The 20,204-nt window shown below is 43.4% G+C and overlaps 1 protein-coding gene and 1 non-coding gene across 3 annotated transcripts in view; one reads left to right on the top strand and one right to left on the bottom strand.

Moving 5' to 3' along the window:
* The window catches only part of LOC123503082 (rap guanine nucleotide exchange factor 4-like), a 261,095-nt gene that overhangs the window by 46,567 nt on the left and 194,324 nt on the right, over window positions 1–20,204 (top strand). The window lies entirely within an intron of this gene.
* Window positions 11,821–11,892, bottom strand: Trnap-ugg. The gene has a single exon. It is a non-coding gene; the product is annotated as a tRNA-Pro (tRNA).

The following is a 20,204-nucleotide window of genomic DNA, read 5'->3' as shown; positions in this document are numbered from 1 at the left end:
TCATTGCAAGTCGGTCGTTTTCTTTTCGCTACAAAAATAATTCCCTTTGGAGAACAAGGAACTAAATTTGTTGATTGTATGACTGATATACACAGAAGTCCCGAAAATTGGTGAGTGACACGCTGATGATTGATAAAATAAATGACGGGCAAATGACCAGTAAACTGAAAGAAGGAAAGTACAGCGATGCATTGACAGCCTTACGTTGGACTGCTGATAGAATGATAGATAGAATAAGGTGCTGCTGTAGGTATTGTGTTACAAGGTGAGATGGAAGGACTATGTGTACAGGTGTGTTTATTTGCGCTAATTACTGTTGTCACGGTGATCGTTGTTTTGACTCTCTCTCTCTCTCTCTCTCTCTCTCTCTCTCTCTCTCTCTCTCTCTCTCTCTCTCTCTCTCTCTCTCTCTCTCTCTCTCTCTCTCTCTCTCTCTCTCTCTCTCTGTTTATCATTCTGCATCCTTTGTTCTATATTGCATTGTGGCCCATCATCTTTGCTTTGCGAGTCCCATTGACGTCTTTGTTTTCATTCCCCTTTCTCAGTTTTTAATCACCCTCTCTCTCTTTTCCTCGCTGCTCACGCTTTCCACCACCTTTTCCCCTTGTGGCTGCATATGAGATTTGTCACCTTTCTAAGACTTCACAGGTGGGGAGGCAACTAATTAAAGTCAGGAGGAACTAATACTCAGAAAGAAATGGTTAAAAAGAGGGAGAAGAGACAGCGTGCCGCCTTGGGGGAGCACGAGGGAAAGTCATGAATAATTTGGTGTGACTTGTATGACGTGTCACTTTTTTCTCCGCAATTCTCTGATTCAAATATAAATGAAGAGAAAAACTAAAAAGCTGCTCGATATTAAACAAACATAACGTGGTAAACCAGTCACAACATGGTTTCACGAAGAGGTTTTGTCTCACGAACTTGTTGAGTTTATATAGTAAAGTTTAAGAGGCGGCAGATAGAGATAGTTACATCATACCTGGATTTTAGTAAAGCGTTTGACAAGGTACCTATCAGAGACTCCTGAGAAAGGATAGGGTTCACTGGATATATGGAAAGACTGGGTTGGATAAGGTCGTAATTAGGTGACAGGAGACAGAAAGTTGTAATAGATGGCTCTAAATCTTGAATGTGGTCAGATAATTAGTGAGGTATACCAAAGAGATCAGTGTTCGAGCCATTGTTGTTTTTAATGACTTGGATAGTGAAAACAATAGTATTAGCAGTAGTAGCAGTTACAGGAAGGATATAGGTCTATTAGAATCAGTAAAAAATAAAATGATTCAAAGGATACTTGGGATGAGGAGCATTGCCTACGAAACGAGATGAAACATATTAAATCTGTATCCCTTAGAGCAGGGGTTCTCAATCTGGGGTTCGCAAACCCCCAGGGGTTCACAAGAAGACTTCCAGGGGTTCTTAGATGGCTGATTTAATGTTACATCCTTTACAGAATACCTTTGCCTGTTGAGTTAGTGTCAGTCACTAAATTAACATTCTGTTCGATGTCAAATTACTGGGGGTTCGGGTAGATGGTCTTATAACTCAGAGGGTTCTTAACGAGAAAAAGGTTGAGAACCCCTCCTGATCTATAGTCTAAAGGCATAAACATTTCCTCCTACATTGCCCAGCCTACACCAATGAAAGATCCAAACACCGCAATGGGCATCGTCCTTACCCAGTAAATGAAGAACACCTCATTGGAAAATTACTTTCTGAAAAATCTAGTGTAGAAGAAAATAAAGAAATAATATATAATTTTTGAAAAATAAGAGAACATAAAGTAAAAAGTTTAAATAATAATTAATTACCCAGACAAAACCCAAACCAAAACACATCAGGAAGTGCCGATATCCAGGCTACACTTCCGCCTATCAACTGAACTGAACTGAATACCATGTTCAGGCTATGGCAAGACAGAGCTCAGGAACACGGTGATGAAAACACTACAGCACCCTCGGACTATTTCTGTTTCGGCCGCCAATTTTTTTTTTTTTTTATAAAGAAAACCGAACAAATATTGCTCTACTCATTCCTTGTGAAGAATTAACCTGTGCAGAAGCGAGGTGAAATGTGTGTTAAGGTTCCGTGCTGTATTTAAGTCTTTGAAATGAAAGATCTTGGTACACCAGACAATTATGTTTTGCTCTATATTATGATGTTAGTCGTATAAATTCAAGTAACTATAAAGAAATACCATGGTAGAATAATGACAGAAAAATACTGGAAGGAGTAAAAGCATGGTAAATCAATAGATACATCGTAATACAGTATTTAGAGACGACTGCTCTGTACCGCGAGACGATGCTGACGCACTCCTGAATTAAACCAACCTGCGAACACTGAAAATGTGACAGTTTGGGTCCTCTCCTATTGACATTATGATTTATTCACAATATTAATATATTGTACTCAGACGGAACACGGGCCTGGTGTGTTTGAGATGTGGCATTTTGTTAAAGTACATTTCGCACTATATAGCGACTGTTTAGGACCGAAAAACTATAGCTTCAGGTTGATATAAGATAATGTTATCTATCGATTTTCAGTCATAAAGTACGGAAAAATGAGAAATATTGATACATTTCTTTTATAGTTATCCTTGCTTCTCGAAAAGGTGCATGAACTTAGAAAAGGTTGAAGAACACTAAACTATACCCTGAGATAAAAATACAGTAAAAGAGATAAGATAAAATGACCAACATCTCTATTATTACGGAGGCTAAGAATAATACCAAGACTAATTAAGTAATTCAGAGATAACGAAACGAACGACGATCACGAGAGCTTCCACGATAACAGTGTGTATGATAAGATGTGATTCCAGATTCCTCGATAGCGCTCCGAGTTTCCAAGATAACAATGGCATTCCAGTTTCCTCGATAGCGATGCGAGTTTCCAAAATGAGGGTGCCATCCCACGATAAAAATGACTTTCTAGTTTCCACGATAATAGTGCGAGTTTCCACGATCAAGATGCAATTCCAGTTTCCACGGTAACGATGCGGGTTTCCACGATGTCGATGCGGTTCCAGTTCTCACGATGCGATTTCACGACACAATATTGAAGTCCACTTGCCTACACAGGTACTGGGACGAACCCTTTCACCCGTAAGGGTCCACCCCAGACCCTTGGGTGCGAGTAGAGTGACGCTGCCACCTTCCTGCGCCGCAATTGAAGTTCACTTGCCTACACCGGTACTGGGATGAACCCTTTCACCCCGTCAGGGTCCATCCCACACCTTTAGGTGCGAGGAGAGTGGCGCTGCCACCTCACTGCGACGCAATTGAAGTTCACTTGCCTACACAGGTACTGAGACGAACCCTTTCACCCCGTAAGGGTTCACCCCAGACCCTTGAGTGCGAGGAGAGTGACGCTGCCACCTCACTGCGCCTCACACGGGTAGCCATGAGCAATGACCCGCCACACACCACTCCCCAAACACTGTCAGTGAGTCCTTTTCACCCCGTAAAGGACCACTGGTATTGTCAGTGCCTGGTGCATGGCGCACAGCGTGCCCTCGTTCATGGCGAGTTGTTCAGCACGGTGTCATTATAAGCAGAGGTCCCGTACACACCACTCACCACCAGACTCTATGCAAGGAGCCCTTATCACCCCTTAAAGGCCCCTCACGGCATCATCTGGTGGACGGTAGACACGGCAGACTGCTTAAGGCGACCCTTGCCTAGTGTGAGGCGCTGCAAGTTGACGACAACCAGTGAGCTTGAAGCCGCAAAGGAAAATGAGTCCACGTTAACAATGGGATTCCACGACAGGTTGCGATTCCAGTGTCCACGGTAAAGATGTGTTTGTCGAAGATAACGATCCGTTTATCGAGGCTAACGGTGCGGCGATGGCGATGGCGAAACGATTTAAGTATTATTACCTATACAGGTACTGGGACGAGACTTTTCACCGCGATAGGGTCAACCCCAGTCCCGTGGTTATGAGAGCAGTGACGATGCAACCTTGCAATGCCTCACACGGGTTGCTATGAGCAATGACCCGCCACACACCACTCCCCAAACACTGTCATGAAGTGAGCCCTTTTTACCTAATCTAACCTAATCTAACCTAACCTAACCTAACCTAACCTAACCTAACGTAAAGGACCACTGGTACTATCAGTGCCTGGCTCATGGTGCACAGCGTGCCCTCGTTCATTGCGAGTTGTTCAGCCCGGTGTCATTATAAGCAGGGGACCCGTACACACCACTCACCCTATGCAAGGAACCCTTATCACCCCTTTAGAGCCCCTCACGGCATCATCTGGTGAGTGGTAGACATTGATCTCTTGCTTATGGTGACCCTTGCCTAGTGTGAGGCGCTGCAAGTGGACGACTAGTAGTGAAGCTTGAGGCCACCAAGGAAAAGAAGGACCTGCAGCCAGTTCCCTGCCTTGGGCCCTAGACCGGACCCGACGGCCACCTCCTTCCCCCGTGCGGCGCCCAAGGCCGTCACGGCCCTCAACAACTTTAGGCCGAAAGTTCTCAATCGTCGTTTAAATTTTGATTCGAATATAAAATCGTCGATGGTAAATGAAAAATAGCTTTGGTCTGAAAGTGTGCAAGAGTTAGCTGATTAATGAAACAAGGTGAGGCAGCTTTGCTCCGGAGTATTTAGTGTACTTTGCATGTTGCTGCCGTGAATGTGTACGTGTTTGTAGATAACTGGATAGAAACAGTAGACCAATGGTAGTTGTGTAACTATTGGGAACTTTTTGAAAATTAGTTAAGCTTCTGGATAGAGTGGATGAGTGCACACAGGTTTGCTTGTCTTATACATAAACTGCCACCTGTAGACATAATTTTTTCTATTTTATGCTCTTAGAAAAAAGCAAACTTAGTTTCCTTTATTTCCCTGATCACAATGACGTGTAAATATCAATGTTTCAAATATAAGGAAACACTAGGAGAGGACCCAAACTCCCGTTGAAGTTGCCAGATTCAACAGATATCGTAATATTTCACAGAAAAGATGGTCAACTGCATATCGTATATTTTGGATATTCTTCTGTCACATAAGGAGATATCAAAATAGGTAAAGTATTTTTAAACATGTATGTGCGACAAAAAACGCTTTAATAGTAGTTAGGTTATAAATATGCATTGTGTTTTTTATATACCATCTAGCTCTATTCCTGGGACAAACATTACTTCTTCCTTAATTGATAACTCGAAGTTAGTATGATATTTTCTTTCCTTCTAGGTTAGTATGTAGACTACAAGTCATCATGAACATATGAAGCCCCGTAAATGAGTTTATTTTCATAACTTAGAAATCGAAGTCTCATAATGAGATTGTCTTTTGCCAACCAAACTGTTCTGCATAGACGTCTTCAGCGTCATAGAGACCTAATGATGTTAGCTCATGGACAGTGGCCATCATGAGAGCGCGAAACCCCAGGGGGTTCATAAGAAGATTTCCAGTGGTACTTAGATGGTTGATGTAATAAAATCCTTTGCAGTACCATTGCATGTTGAGTTCCATGTTCCATGTGATAATACTGGGGGTTCGGGTAGATGGTTTTATAACTCAAGGGGTTCTTAACGATAAAAAGATTGAGAACCCCTGCCTTAGAGAGAGACGTAGATTAAAGGAGGAATTGAGAGAAGAGAAGCCTTTAAGTGGGACGTTATCAAAATTCTTAGGATCAGTAACTGGGATAGAAGAAGGAATAGCGGGTTCAAGCTTGAAGAATTTAGGTTCGAGAAAGAGCTAGGAATTGAATGGTTTCTAAATAAAGTGGTAGAGGAATGGGACGGACTAAGTAATCATGTTTTTAGTGCTAAGTCATTAGGGAGCTTTAATCAGGAGAAGGTTAGATAGTTATTGATGGGCTGATAGGTGGAAATAGGGAGGCATATTTCACACAGGGAGTATTACAGGTAGTCCTTGTGGCTTCTTGCAGCTTCCTTAATTCTCTCTCTCTCTCTCTCTCTCTCTCTCTCTCTCTCTCTCTCTCTCTCTCTCTCTCTCTCTCTCTCTCTCTCTCTCTCTCTCTCTCTCTCTCTCTCTCTCTCTCTCTCTCTCTCTCTCTCTCTCTCTCTCTCTCTCTCTCTCTCTCTCTCTCTCGCTCTCTCTCTCTCTCTATTATTCATATATGTTCATCTTATTTCTTTGTCGTTGATGTCTCTCTCTCTCTCTCTCTCTCTCTCTCTCTCTCTCTCTCTCTCTCTCTCTCTCTCTCTCTCTCTCTCTCTCTCTCTCTCTCTCTCTCTCAAAATAAGAAATTCTCCCCAAGCTTCATTTCCTTCCACTGATGGCTTGCAGATTTTACTTTTATATATAATAGGAAATGTCCTCTGTTTGTGGAAATGTGTGTCTTGTATTTAAGTTCAGGCCTTTACGTATTTTAATTTTCTATATATATATTTTTCTTTTTTTCATCTATCTTTTTTTATTTTCTTTTTTTTTTTAATCTTCTTCAGTCACGTAGATGGAAAAAAAGTGAATCGGTTTTGAGACTTTTTTTTTTTTATTTCAATTTAATATATTTCTTTGTATAAAATTTTGAAGTCTTTATTTTTCTGTATTTTATTTTCCCCGTGCCTTTATTTCTTGCTCTTCAAAACGTTTTAATCTTCCAGTCTGTCAATATTTTCTTTTCTTCGTGTGCTTTTTTTTTTTTTTGTCTTCATTTCCTATCCAATCACATTCTTATTTGTTCATATTCTTTGCTTTTGTAGTCACTGCTGCTGCTGCTGCTGCTGTTGCTTTCTATTTTTGTTTGTTTTCTTCTTGCTTATCTTTATTGTCCTTCATAATCTTCCTATTTTGATTTATCTATCTATTTATTTTTTTTTTTTGCTCATGTTCCCATCTTTCCTCCTCCTCTTGCTCCTCCTCCTGCTCCTCCTCCTCCTCCTCCTCCTCCTCCTCCTCCTCCCGCCTTCCATTCTGAGCAATATTGAATAAACTTTCCAGCGTACATCGACCGCAAGGCCAGGTGAACTGTATGTTTTAAAGGAATTTTTAATGCAATGTCTATAAATTGAATGATGATAGAAAAGTCGTGTTGTATTTCCATTTCTGATTCCCCCCCCGTCTCTCTCTCTCTCTCTCTCTCTCTCTCTCTCTCTCTCTCTCTCTCTCTCTCTCTCTCTCTCTCTCTCTCTCTCTCTCTCTCTCTCTCTCTCTCACTTACAAAGGGAATCCCAAAATTAATTAGCAGCACAACAGGTGAGGCCGGACGTGGAGCCTCTCTGTCTCCCTTAGGTATGTTTCTCACGTGTGGTAACATTGTGTGTCTCGCCCGTGACGCGTAACACTGATTGGCTGAAGGAAAAGCCTCACCAGTGGTTTTGTTTCGAGTGCCTTTGCCCTGTTGGAGTTTGTTCTCTCCTGGAAGTGGCCAAGCTTCCTTCTTCTCCAGGTGAATGTGTGTGTACCGTTTCTCCAAGCCAAGCTGAGGTGTGACAAGACCTGGTGAATTGCCTGATTTTGTATATAGATAGATAGATAGATAGATAGATAGATAGATAGATAGATAGATAGATAGAGAGAGAGAGAGAGAGAGAGAGAGAGAGAGAGAGAGAGAGAGAGAGAGAGAGATTATACTTAATATTTCATACTTATGTTAATTATATTCCTTTCCTACTCTCCGATCCTATTGAAGCTTCGTGTGAGAATGAAGTCTCTTTAAGAGTTAACAAGGCTGTTATCTTTTCCTGTTTCATAGATAGAAAAACTTCTATCTACGAACATTTACTTTATTTTCCTTCTTATCTGGTGCCATTCAAGAAACTTCCGATGACAGTGAAGTCTCTTTCTTTATGGATGAAGAAGACTTCTCTATTCTTAGTATGTATAGATTTTTCCCAGCTTTCCAATTAACACTGTCAAGGTTTCTGTTGACAATGACGTGGCACTCTTTATGTCACCAGGACTTCGCAAGAAATTATAAGAAAGAAAGTAATTTTCCTGGTATTGAGAAGCTTTCGTTCCTCTTCCTATTGTGGTATACCTTTGTTGCGCGTCATTTAATTCGTCTTCTATTATGCAAGAGACTTTCCAGGAACAGAGGAGAGGATGGCTAGTAGGTATAGCTTAAGGGGGACAGCTGTGCTCACAGTGGCTGAAGGTCTGGCAGGATGAGGTCAGATTGGTCGGGGTTAGATGATGATGTTTGCGGGACTAAGGGCCATGGCTAATGTGGTGTGGTTATAGAAGGGAGTTAGTGGACTGTGGCTATGGAAGTGTGATTAGATTGAGATAAAGTGGATTTAGGATACTGAGGTTAAAGGATTGAGTTACGGAGCTGAAATTGCGTGTGTGGGACTAAGGGAATGACGTTAACAGTATGAAATTAGGTGAGTGACTTTAAGAGAGCGCGGTCAGGTTGTCCAGGCTATGAAGGTGGGGTTAAGTGGGTGAGATTAAGTGATAGGGCTGGAGGGCTTAGGTTAAAAGGGGATGAGTTAAAGAAGAAATATTCACTGGAGGCAAAAGTGAGGGAGAAAGGGATTGGGAGAGAGAGGTGAGAGTGACAAGATGTGAAGAGCACTGGGTTGGGCATGCAAGTGTAGCGAAATGTTGGTGAGCAAAAAAGATAACTTGTTGAAGCAGAAAAGTGGTTTGCGTAAGATCTTTCTCCTTTACGTAAAAAGATTAGATTTTTTGATGTATATATTCGTTAAAGAGGCTCATATCTTACATAAAATTCAATATGGAGGTATTTTGTTAGGTAAGTGCTAATTTCAACAACAAATTATGTAGAATAGGTCCCTAGAGTTTATCATCACCATGGGACACGAAGTAATGCCTTGACTCTAAAGATTCATAAAGTCATATTTGAAATAGGAGATAGGAAGACGTTGCCTCTGAAAAAGAATGGTAGATGACTGAAAGAGACTCAGAAATGAATAAATTAATGATAAGTCTCTACGGGGCTTTAAGAGATTATTGGAAAAAAAATATATATTGACAGGCAGGCATAGATAGACAGATATGTATATTTTCTAGAACGAATGCCTGAACATGTGTGGCTCCTTGTTTCGTGCACCAGTCCTTTGTCCTTGTGTAGCCTAGGGTCTGTGTTGTAGGATGTGACTGTGTGTAGCCTTAGCAGGGACATCCTCTTCTTAATATTTGTATTTTTCTGAACAACTTATCAATTCACGTGTATATATTTATTCGAGTTTTATTTTTTTTTCAACTTTTACTTTATTTTACTTTTTAACCCTTTAACACCCCTCTCCTCTTCCCTGTCCTCCCGCCCACCCGTCCACCCACCCTTCTGCTCCCCTCCCACGTGGTATTGAACTGTCCACCACACACTATTACGTCTTTGTTGCCCCACCACACACACCTCTCCGCGCCGCACTTCCTCCCCTCCCGCTCTCTCCTCTCCTGCTTTTCATGTCCACCTCCCACCTCTTCTCTATTCCTCTATCTCCACTAAAATTCTGTGTTCTCTCTCTCTCTCTCTCTCTCTCTCTCTTACATAAAAAAAAAATAATTATGAGATTTTATTTTTTGATACTAGAAACTTATCTAAGCTCAAGGTAGATTAAATCTTCTTGCTTGTGTGTGTGTGTGTGTGTGTGTGTGTGTGTGTGTGTGTGTTTTACGTCGAGGCCTATAGCGCTTGTAGGTTCACTTGAAGAGTGTGTAGGAAGTGCTGTTCAGTTTCCGCCCATTAGTGGCCATTTATAGTGGTACCCACCTAAGCTAATCTTGGGTGTAACCACCAAGAACCTAGGTATCATGATGACATGTAGGTAACTTTAAACCACTCGACAAATGGCAAAGTGTTTAAGGCGGTACGTGGTGGGATTCGAACCTACCCGTGGACGTCTGCCGGATCCCACGCTCACCACCTTATCCACTACGCCACCTCCTCCCTGTGTGTGTGTGTGTGTGTGTGTGTGTGTGTGTGTGTGTGAATATTCATCTGTGTATATGTGTGTATTTATCTGTATGGTTGTCTTTATTAGTCTGCATGTCTTGTTATCTGCCTGTCTGTTTGTCTCGCTCTGTGTCTAAGATACCACTGATCATCTTCCTTTTCACTCACCGCTGAGACACGGGATAAAAATAGGTGTGCAGCTGACGTCACCCTCATTAACAGGTGACTTGGATGTTTACTTGAGGCAGAAAAGTATATCCACAAACCCTCCTTTCATATTTTCTTTTTCATATTTCTCATCACGTTTCTTTCTTTTTCTATTTCTGCCTTATTTTCAACTCTCATTTCTTCCTTCTTCTATTTTTGATGTCTCGTATTTCATCTTCTTTTCGTGTTTTATGTCTTGGTGTTTCTTTTTTTACGACATAATGTGTTCTCTCTCTCTCTCTCTCTCTCTCTCTCTCTCTCTCTCTCTCTCTCTTTTTTTCTCTTCTTTATTCTCTTCTCTTTTCTTCTATCTTTCTTTTCTCTTCTTTTTCTTCTTCCTTCTCTTCTCTTTCTTCTCTTCTTTCTTCTCTTTTTCTTTGATCTTTCTTTTCTCTTTCTTTTTCCCTTTTCTCCTCTTTTCTCTTCTCTTCTCTTTCTCTTCTCTTCTCTTCTCTTCTCTCCTCTTTTCTCTCTCTCTCTCTCTCTCTCTCTCTCTCTCTCTCTCTCTCTCTCTCTCTCTCTCTCTCTCTCTGCCCTCCCCTCCACTGCCGTAAAACACCTTGGGAGATACGGCCGTCTTGAATTGGAATAAGGGAGGGAAAGAAAGGATCTCCTTCTCTATTATTTCCATTATCCACAAAGGGCTATTGAGGGAAGGATTGCAAGGAAAAATGGGATAATTCTAGGGAAGAAGAGGGAAAAAAGAGCGTTTTTTCCTTTTTTATACGCTTTTCTCGGGATCATCTTCATTTGAGAGAAAGATCACGGTAGCATCATCCTTGTCATTATCATCTTCACCATTGTAGTAGTCTTCATTATCACCATCACCGTTGCTATCTCGTGCTGTTCCTTGCCTCATTTCTTGTATTTTATCTATCTTTAAATATTCTCACCTTTCCTTCTGACGATTTCTTTTTTTTGTTGTTCTCATCTCTCCGCTTTTATCTATCTTCCTTTTTGTCACTTCTCTTTTTTTTTTTTTTTTTAGATTTATTCTCTCTTTTATTTCCTTTGCATTTTACCTTCTCATTCTTTTCCATCTCCACCCCAGTCTCTATCTCTTTTTCTCTTCGTCTTCTTCCTCCTCCTCCTCCTCCTCTATGTTGTCTCGCCGAAATGTAAAAACAAACAATTTCTTTCCCCAACAGCGGATTAAATGAATAAATACTCTCTTCACTGACTAGAAGCGATGAAACATGAAAAGCATTTAATATTTAATGTGTAAGTCACTGTCTCCCTCTCCCCCTCTCCCCCACCCTCCTCTCTCTCTCTCTCTCTCTCTCTCTCTCTCTCTCTCTCTCTCTCTCTCTCTCTCTCTCTCTCTCTCTCTCTCTCTCTCTCTCTCTCTCTCTGCATTCACTTTTCCATATTCTCCCGTTCTTTCTTTCTGCTCCAATCGCTGACATAGTTTCTCTTTGTGTTCTTTTCTTAGCTCGAGTTTTCATGTTTATATTGCATAAATGTTTAAAATGTGTTGTGTGTGGGATTAATAGTAGTTGTTATTTTTGTTACTGCCGCTGCCGTTACCACCACCACCATCACTATACAACTGCCATTACTACTATTTTTCTGCTGCTACTGCTGTTGTTGTAGTTGTTGATTCTACTGCTGGTGCAATATGGTATTTAATTATAGATATGTGAAATATTTAGCGGTCTAGCACGACACGCAAAGGAGATTCCTCTATACTGACCCATCTCGCCCACCACCCACATGAATAGATGATAGATCAGTTGAGGAATAAAATTGATGCTCTTCACTCTGGGCCTGTCCGGGATTTGAACCCGGGACCTCCTGCACCCAAAGCAGGAATCATACCCCTAGACCAACAGGCCACTGTATTATATTTTCACTTGTTTGATAAAGATTCCAGTAAGAACTATAACAGCACCACCACCACCAACAACATTAACATCAATAACAACGTCAATAACAACATCAATAATAATATCAATAGCAACGCCTACCATTATTACTACTTCTACTACTCCTACTGCTACTACTACTACTACTACTACTACTACTACTACTACTACTACTACTACTACTACTACTACTACTACTACTACTACTACTACTACTACCACCACTACTACAATGGGTGTTACTCTCACATTCCTCTCTCAAATATACCTCTCCCTCTCACTCTCCACTAGCTTCCTCTTGATCTTTCCTCTCTCACCTCTCCCTACTATGTCCTATACCACTCCCAATCCCTCTCACTTCTCCAACCCTTACATGCTCTCAGGTCTCCCTCTCACACCAACTCTCACACGCACTGCTTTACTTTTCCCTTACTTTCCCCTCACTTTCCCCTCACTTTCCCAGGCAGCACATAATTTTCTCCTCTCCCTTTCCCTCCTTTGGCTAACACACTCTCCTCATCTCTCCTCTCCTCACTCCCCCTGCCTCTCACATACTCATCTCCTGGCTGCCTCTCTGCCGTCCTCACCTGCCAACGCTCCTGTCGCATTTATCATGTACCAAAACAGAATTTCATCAGGGTAGGTGCGCGATAACGTGATTATATATCCTGCACCAGACTCTTGTAAATTCCTGGAAGGCGGGTATTTTCAGGGGAGTTTCACCCGTAAAGGAAAAAATGGCTGTGGTTTTTATTCATTTATTTTTTATTTTTTTGTCTATATTGCCTTAAGGTGTGTATCAGCAGTCTCGTGTCTTCCTGAACTTTGGGAAATAGGGGAAAAAAGGGGGAAAAGGGGAAATAGGATTAGATACAGTACTGGGGGATGTTTGTTTGATTCATGTCGTTTTGTTGTGGATGTGTGTGTTTGGTAAAAAGTTAGGTTAGGTTAGGTTAAGAAGGCATATCGTAGCAAAGAGTTAGAGGGAAAGAAATGCTAAGGAAGAGAGGAAAAGCGAAGATTAAATGGTGGAAAAGAATATTTCTTACTCCGCTTTGGGTTTATTTTGCATGTTGTTGCTGGAGGAAGGAAATGATGAGGAAGGGAGGGAGAAAGTTGAAAATATGTGAGAAAGTTGAACGTAGGAAGGCAGCTGAAGGAAACGAAGGAAATATCACATCCGCAGTAGGCCGGAAAAAAGAGTAGATACGAAAATGAATGAATCAGTGAAATAAAGTAAATAAAAGGCTGGTTTGAACTGATAAAACTTTGCATAGATACAACAATTCTCACCACAGGGAAGAGAAATTAGCAGCTAATCAACCAGTGTCACTCCAAAACCCACCACGCACACGCACACACACACACACACACACACACACACACACACACACACACACACACACACACACACACACACACACACACACACACACACACACACACACACACACACACACACACACACACACACAGCAATTGGGTTAATGTAAGGATATTCCAGTTAGTAATAAAGCTAATAACACAACAGGAATAATCGTTGACCTCTGCCAATCCCTTTTGCTGCCCAGAAAAGCAGATTAATGAAAAGAACCACTGACTACACCAAGCAGAGACAGGAATGGAATGAATTGGCAGTACAAGACAAGGAATTAACAGAAATGACAGACACTATGAGAATATGAGCAGAGGAAAGTGACATCGTGCATTAAAGTGATAGAAAATGAAGACTTTTTTGCAATATTTTCTGATTAAAAATGATGATATATGCATAACTTACGACATTTATATAATTACATTACCAGCAATTACCTATTAATTAAATCCTGTGAGAGAGAAAAAAAGAGTTGATTGCCGCGAGGGAATCTTCATTTGAGTGAACACATGAAATAAACATTAAATTATGTGTAGAATTTCTGAAAAAAATCAGGAAAAAAAGTATAATAATTTCACATATGTCTGTCAGGTTATGCAAGTGACAGGTGTGCGAGGGAGGGGGAGATGTGAGAGAGAGGGGGGGAAGGAGCCGCAGAGGGGAGGAAAGAGGTGGGAAAGACGGCGAAAGAGGAACAAGTGTAAAGAGAAAAGGAGTGGTAAAAATAAAGCAGAGTGTGAGGAGAGGTAAAAGTGAGGGAGTTAAGGCGAGAAGAAGGTAAAAAGAAGTCGAGGGAAGACATTAGGAAGAAAATGAGGGAAGAGAAAGAGGAAGAGGGAGAAAGGTCAGGAAAAGAAGGATAGAGATAAAAAGAAGAAGGAACAGAGAAAATGAGGGAAGAGAAGTTAGGGAAAGAGGGATGGAGATAAGAAGAGAGAAAGAAAAAAATGAAAGATTCGCAGGGAGAAGGAAGATAAGCAGTAATAGGAGTGAGTGGAGAGTATAGGAAAGGAGGAAAGGAGAAAGCAAAAGGAAAAAAAAGGAAGAAAGGAAAGGAGAAAATGAAGAAAAAAAACGAAGGGAGAGGAAAGAACGAGAGAGTAAGAATGTTTGTTTACAATTTTGCTACACAGTCCAACACACACGGAGGAAAGGGGAGAAGGGAGAGGAACAAAAAAAAAAAGGAAGAAAGGAAGGATGGAAAAATAGAGAAAGGAGACACGAATAGTGAGGAAAGAAAGGAATGCAGTGTCAGCAAAAAAAAAAAAGAAAATGGAAATAAGAATAGAGAAATAGAAGGAAATGAATAAAAAGTAGAGGCAACTGAGAACCAGAGAAAGACAGAAAAATACAGAAAAATGAAATAAAATGAGTTTGCAACAAGAAAATAAAAAAAACTCAACAAAAAAAGTCTGAAACGAGAGAGAAAGAAAGAGAAGGAAAAGTCAGGAACAAAAGAGAGGAAAATATGAAACAAACAAGGAAAAATAGATGAAAATGACGAGAGGCAACCGGAAACGGGAAACAGGAAACAGAAATAGTAGTGAAGGTGGAAAGAATAAATGAAATCAAAAGGAAGGGAAGAGAATAGCGAAACAAAGCAAGAGAAGAAAGCAAAAAGGAAAAAAAAACACACACAAAAAAAACCAATAACACTGAAAAAAGGGGAAAAATACAGGTAAAAAAGGATATGAGGAAATATTTATTGTTTTCCGCTTCGTCAGTCGTAATGGAAGTGCGTAATTTGATGTTCCTTTTTTGTTGCCGACGTAACCAAAAAAAAAAAAAAAAAAAAGAAGAAAAAGAAAGGAAAGGAAAAACAACTCAATAATTGTTTCAAGTTGAACAACAAAAATAATTATTGTGTGTGTGTGTGTGTGTGTGTGTGTTACGTTTAAACCAATCACACTCACCGGAAACGAGACAGAGAGAGAGAGAGAGAGAGAGAGAGAGAGAGAGAGAGAGAGAGAGAGAGAGAGAGAGAGAGAGAGAGAGAGAGACGGAAACAGTTACGGACAAAGTGACAAATCGACAGAGATGGAGACAGACACAGAGTGACAGACACACACACACACACACACACACACACACACACACACACACACACACACACACACACACACACACACACACACACACACACACACACACACACACACAGAGAGAGAGAGAGAGAGAGAGAGAGAGAGAGAGAGAGAGAGAGAGAGAGAGAGAGAGAGAGAGAGAGAGAGACGGAAAGTAAACAAATAATGTATCCTAAACCACTCTTAACCTAACCAAAGCAAAGAAAGCAGAGAAGGAGAGAAGAGACAGGAGAGGGAAGAGAGGACAGCACAGACAGTAAGGGGTGGAAGAGAGGACAGCACAGACAGTAAGGGGTGGAAGAGAGGACAGCACAGACAGTAAGGGGTGGAAGAGAGGACAGCACAGACAGTAAGGGGTGGGAGAGAGGACACCACAGACAGTAAGGGGTGGAAGAAAGGACAGCACAGACAGTAAGGGGTGGAAGAGAGGACAGCACAGACAGTAAGGGGTGGAAGAGAGGACCACCACAGACAGTAAGGGGTGGAAGAGAGGACAGCACAGACAGTAAGGGGTGGAAGAGAGGACAGCACAGACAGTAAGGGGTGGAAGAGAGGACAGCACAGACAGTAAGGGGTGGAAGAGAGGACAGCACAGACAGTAAGGGGTGGAAGAGAGGACAGCACAGACAGTAAGGGGTGGAAGAGAGGACAGCACAGACAGTAAGGGGTGGAAGAGAGGACAGCACAGACAGTAAGGGGTGGAAGAGAGGACAGCACAGACAGTAAGGGGTGGAAGAGAGGACCACCACAGACAGTAAGGGGTGGAAGAGAGGACCACCACAGACAGTAAGGGGTGGAAGAGAGGACCACCACAGACAGTAAGGGGTGGAAGAGAGGACAGCACAGACAGTAAGGGGTGGAAGAGAGGACAGCACAGACAGTAAGGGGTGGAAGAGAGGACAGCACAGACAGTAAGGGGTGGAAGAGAGGACAGCACAGACAGTAAGGGGTGGAAGAGAGGACAGCACAGACAGTAAGGGGTGGAAGAGAGGACAGCACAGACAGTAAGGGGTGGAAGAGAGGACAGCACAGACAGTAAGGGGTGGAAGAGAGGACAGCACAGACAGTAAGGGGTGGAAGAGAGGACAGCACAGACAGTAAGGGGTGGAAGAGAGGACACCACAGACAGTAAGGGTGGAAGAGAGGACAGCACAGACAGTAAGGGGTGGAAGAGAGGACCACCACAGACAGTAAGGGTGGAAGAGAGGACAGCACAGACAGTAAGGGGTGGAAGAGAGGACACCACAGACAGTAAGGGGTGGAAGAGAGGACAACACAGACAGTAAGGGGTGGAAGAGAGGACAGCACACACAGTAAGGGGTGGAAGAGAGGACCACCACAGACAGTAAGGGGTGGAAGAGAGGACAGCACAGACAGTAAGGGGTGGAAGAGAGGACACCACAGACAGTAAGGGGTGGAAGAGAGGACCACCACAGACAGTAAGGGGTGGAAGAGAGGACAGCACAGACAGTAAGGGGTGGAAGAGAGGACAGCACAGACAGTAAGGGGTGGAAGAGAGGACAGCACAGACAGTAAGGGGTGGAAGAGAGGACACCACAGACAGTAAGGGGTGGAAGAGAGGACAGCACAGACAGTAAGGGGTGGAAGAGAGGACCACCACAGACAGTAAGGGGTGGAAGAGAGGACAGCACAGACAGTAAGGGGTGGAAGAGAGGACACCACAGACAGTAAGGGGTGGAAGAGAGGACCACCACAGACAGTAAGGGTGGAAGAGAGGACACCACAGACAGTAAGGGGTGGAAGAGAGGACACCACAGACAGTAAGGGTGGAAGAGAGGACAGCACAGACAGTAAGGGGTGGAAGAGAGGACAGCACAGACAGTAAGGGGTGGAAGAGAGGACACCACAGACAGTAAGGGGTGGAAGAGAGGACAGCACAGACAGTAAGGGTGGAAGAGAGGACCACCACAGACAGTAAGGGGTGGAAGAGAGGACAGCACAGACAGTAAGGGGTGGAAGAGAGGACACCACAGACAGTAAGGGGTGGAAGAGAGGACCACCACAGACAGTAAGGGGTGGAAGAGAGGACACCACAGACAGTAAGGGGTGGAAGAGAGGACAGCACAGACAGTAAGGGGTGGAAGAGAGGACCACCACAGACAGTAAGGGGTGGAAGAGAGGGCACCACAGACAGTAAGGGGTGGAAGAGAGGGCACCACAGACAGTAAGGGGTGGAAGAGAGGACAGCACAGACAGTAAGGGGTGGAAGAGAGGCCAGCACAGACAGTAAGGGGTGGAAGAGAGGAGCACCACAGATAGTAAGGGGTGGAAGAGAAGACACCACAGACAGTAAGGGGTGGAAGAGAGGACAGCACAGACAGTAAGGGGTGGAAGAGAGGAGCACCACAGACAGTAAGGGGTGGAAGAGAGGAGCACCACAGACAGTAAGGGGTGGAAGAGAGGACAGCACAGACAGTAAGGGGTGGAAGAGAGGAGCACCACAGACAGTAAGGGGTGGAAGAGAGGACAGCACAGACAGTAAGGGGTGGAAGAGAGGAGCACCACAGACAGTAAGGGGTGGAAGAGAGGCCAGCACAGACAGTAAGGGGTGGAAGAGAGGACAGCACAGACAGTAAGGAGTGGAAGAGAGGACAGCACAGACAGTAAGGGGTGGAAGAGAGGCCAGCACAGACAGTAAGGGGTGGAAGAGAGGACAACACAGACAGTAAGGGGTGGAAGAGAGGACAGCACAGACAGTAAGGGGTGGAAGAGAGGAGCACCACAGACAGTAAGGGGTGGAAGAGAGGACAGCACAGACAGTAAGGGGTGGAAGAGAGGACAGCACAGACAGTAAGGGGTGGAAGAGAGGCCAGCACAGACAGTAAGGGGTGGAAGAGAGGACAACACAGACAGTAAGGGGTGGAAGAGAGGACAGCACAGACAGTAAGGGGTGGAAGAGAGAGCACCACAGACAGTAAGGGTGGAAGAGAGGACAGCACAGACAGTAAGGGGTGGAAGAGAGGACAGCACAGACAGTAAGGGGTGGAAGAGAGGACAGCACAGACAGTAAGGGGTGGAAGAGAGGCCAGCACAGACAGTAAGGGGTGGAAGAGAGGACAGCACAGACAGTAAGGGGTGGAAGAGAGGACAGCACAGACAGTAAGGGGTGGAAGAGAGGACAGCACAGACAGTAAGGGGTGGAAGAGAGGAGCACCACAGACAGTAAGGGGTGGAAGAGAGGACAACACAGACAGTAAGGGGTGGAAGAGAGGACAACACAGACAGTAAGGGGTGGAAGAGAGGGACAGCACAGACAGTAAGGGGTGGAAGAGAGGCCAGTACAGACAGTAAGGGGTGGAAGAGAGGCCAGTACAGATAGTAAGGGGTGGAAGAGAGGCCAGCACAGACAGTAAGGGGTGGAAGAGAGGACAGCACAGACAGTAAGGGGTGGAAGAGAGGAGCACCACAGACAGTAAGGGGTGGAAGAGAGGAGCACCACAGACAGTAAGGGGTGGAAGAGAGGACAGCACAGACAGTAAGGGGTGGAAGAGAGGAGCACCACAGACAGTAAGGGGTGGAAGAGAGGAGCACCACAGACAGTAAGGGGTGGAAGAGAGGAGCACCACAGACAGTAAGGGGTGGAAGAGAGGAGCACCACAGACAGTAAGGGCTGGAAGGGAGGAGCACCACAGACAGTAAGGGGTGGAAGAGAGGAGCACCACAGACAGTAAGGGGTGGAAGAGAGGAGCACCACAGACAGTAAGGGGTGGAAGAGAGGAGCACCACAGACAGTAAGGGCTGGAAGGGAGGAGCACCACAGACAGTAAGGGGTGGAAGAGAGGACAACACAGACAGTAAGGGGTGGAAGAGAGGACAGCACAGACAGTAAGGGGTGGCGGTGTTCAGGAAAATGAGGATGGGGAGAAGTTATCAAAGTGACAGGTAGAGGAATATTGATCACCTCACCTATCTATAGTCCCCTCCTTCCCTCCCTCCTCTCCCTCCTCTCCCTCCTTCCCTCCACCCGTCACCACCACACGCTTAAGTGGAGGAAGTGGTGGTGGTGGTGGAGAAACACACCTGGGTACTATAAGACCACAAAAAGGTACTTAATTAGGGAGGGAACACCTGGTAGATTTTTAATACAGGTGAGAAGAACAGAAAGTGCAATTTGTGTTACTCATTGTCTATTTTTTGAAGTTATTCGTCTTTATCTTATTCTTGATCTACCTCTTTTTCTCTTCCTCTCTCTTCTTGTATCTCTCTTTCTTATTCCTTCCTTTCTTATTTTTCTCGTTTCTCTCTTCCTTTCTTTTTACTTTCTTCTGATCTCTTTTTTGTATTTATTCTTGTTTTCTTTTTTCCTCATCTTTTCTTCCTTCTTTCTTCATCTTTATCACTATTTGGTCCATCTCCTCTTCTTGTCTTTAATTCCATTGTGTTACCATCACTTTCTGTCCGATTATCTCTCTCTCTCTCTCTCTCTCTCTCTCCTTTATGGGTCAAAAGATCTGCTGCTGTTTGTTCTTTTCCATATTCCTTTGTGTTTCCCATTCCTCTTCATCTCTTCCAGTTCCCGAGTTTACTTTCTCATCTTCCTTTGTTTTCATTTCTCTTTCCATGTTATTCTCTGTATGTTTGTCTGTCTGTCTGTGTGTCTGTCTGTCTATCTGTGTCTCTCTGTCTGTCTGTCTCAATGTCTGTGTCTATCTGTTTATCTACCTGTTTGTTTGTCTTTCTGTCTGTCTATTTCTTTGTTTTATCTGTCTGTTGCCTGTCTGTCTGTCTGTCTATCTGTCTGTGTATGTGTCTTTCTTCATGTCTGTCTGTGTATCTGTCCGTCTCTGTCTCTCTCTCTCTCT

This window comes from Portunus trituberculatus, chromosome 13 (genome assembly GCF_017591435.1).
Source record: "Portunus trituberculatus isolate SZX2019 chromosome 13, ASM1759143v1, whole genome shotgun sequence".
Classification (NCBI taxonomy): domain Eukaryota; kingdom Metazoa; phylum Arthropoda; class Malacostraca; order Decapoda; family Portunidae; genus Portunus; species Portunus trituberculatus.
This window is presented reverse-complemented; position numbering and strand designations above follow the sequence as displayed.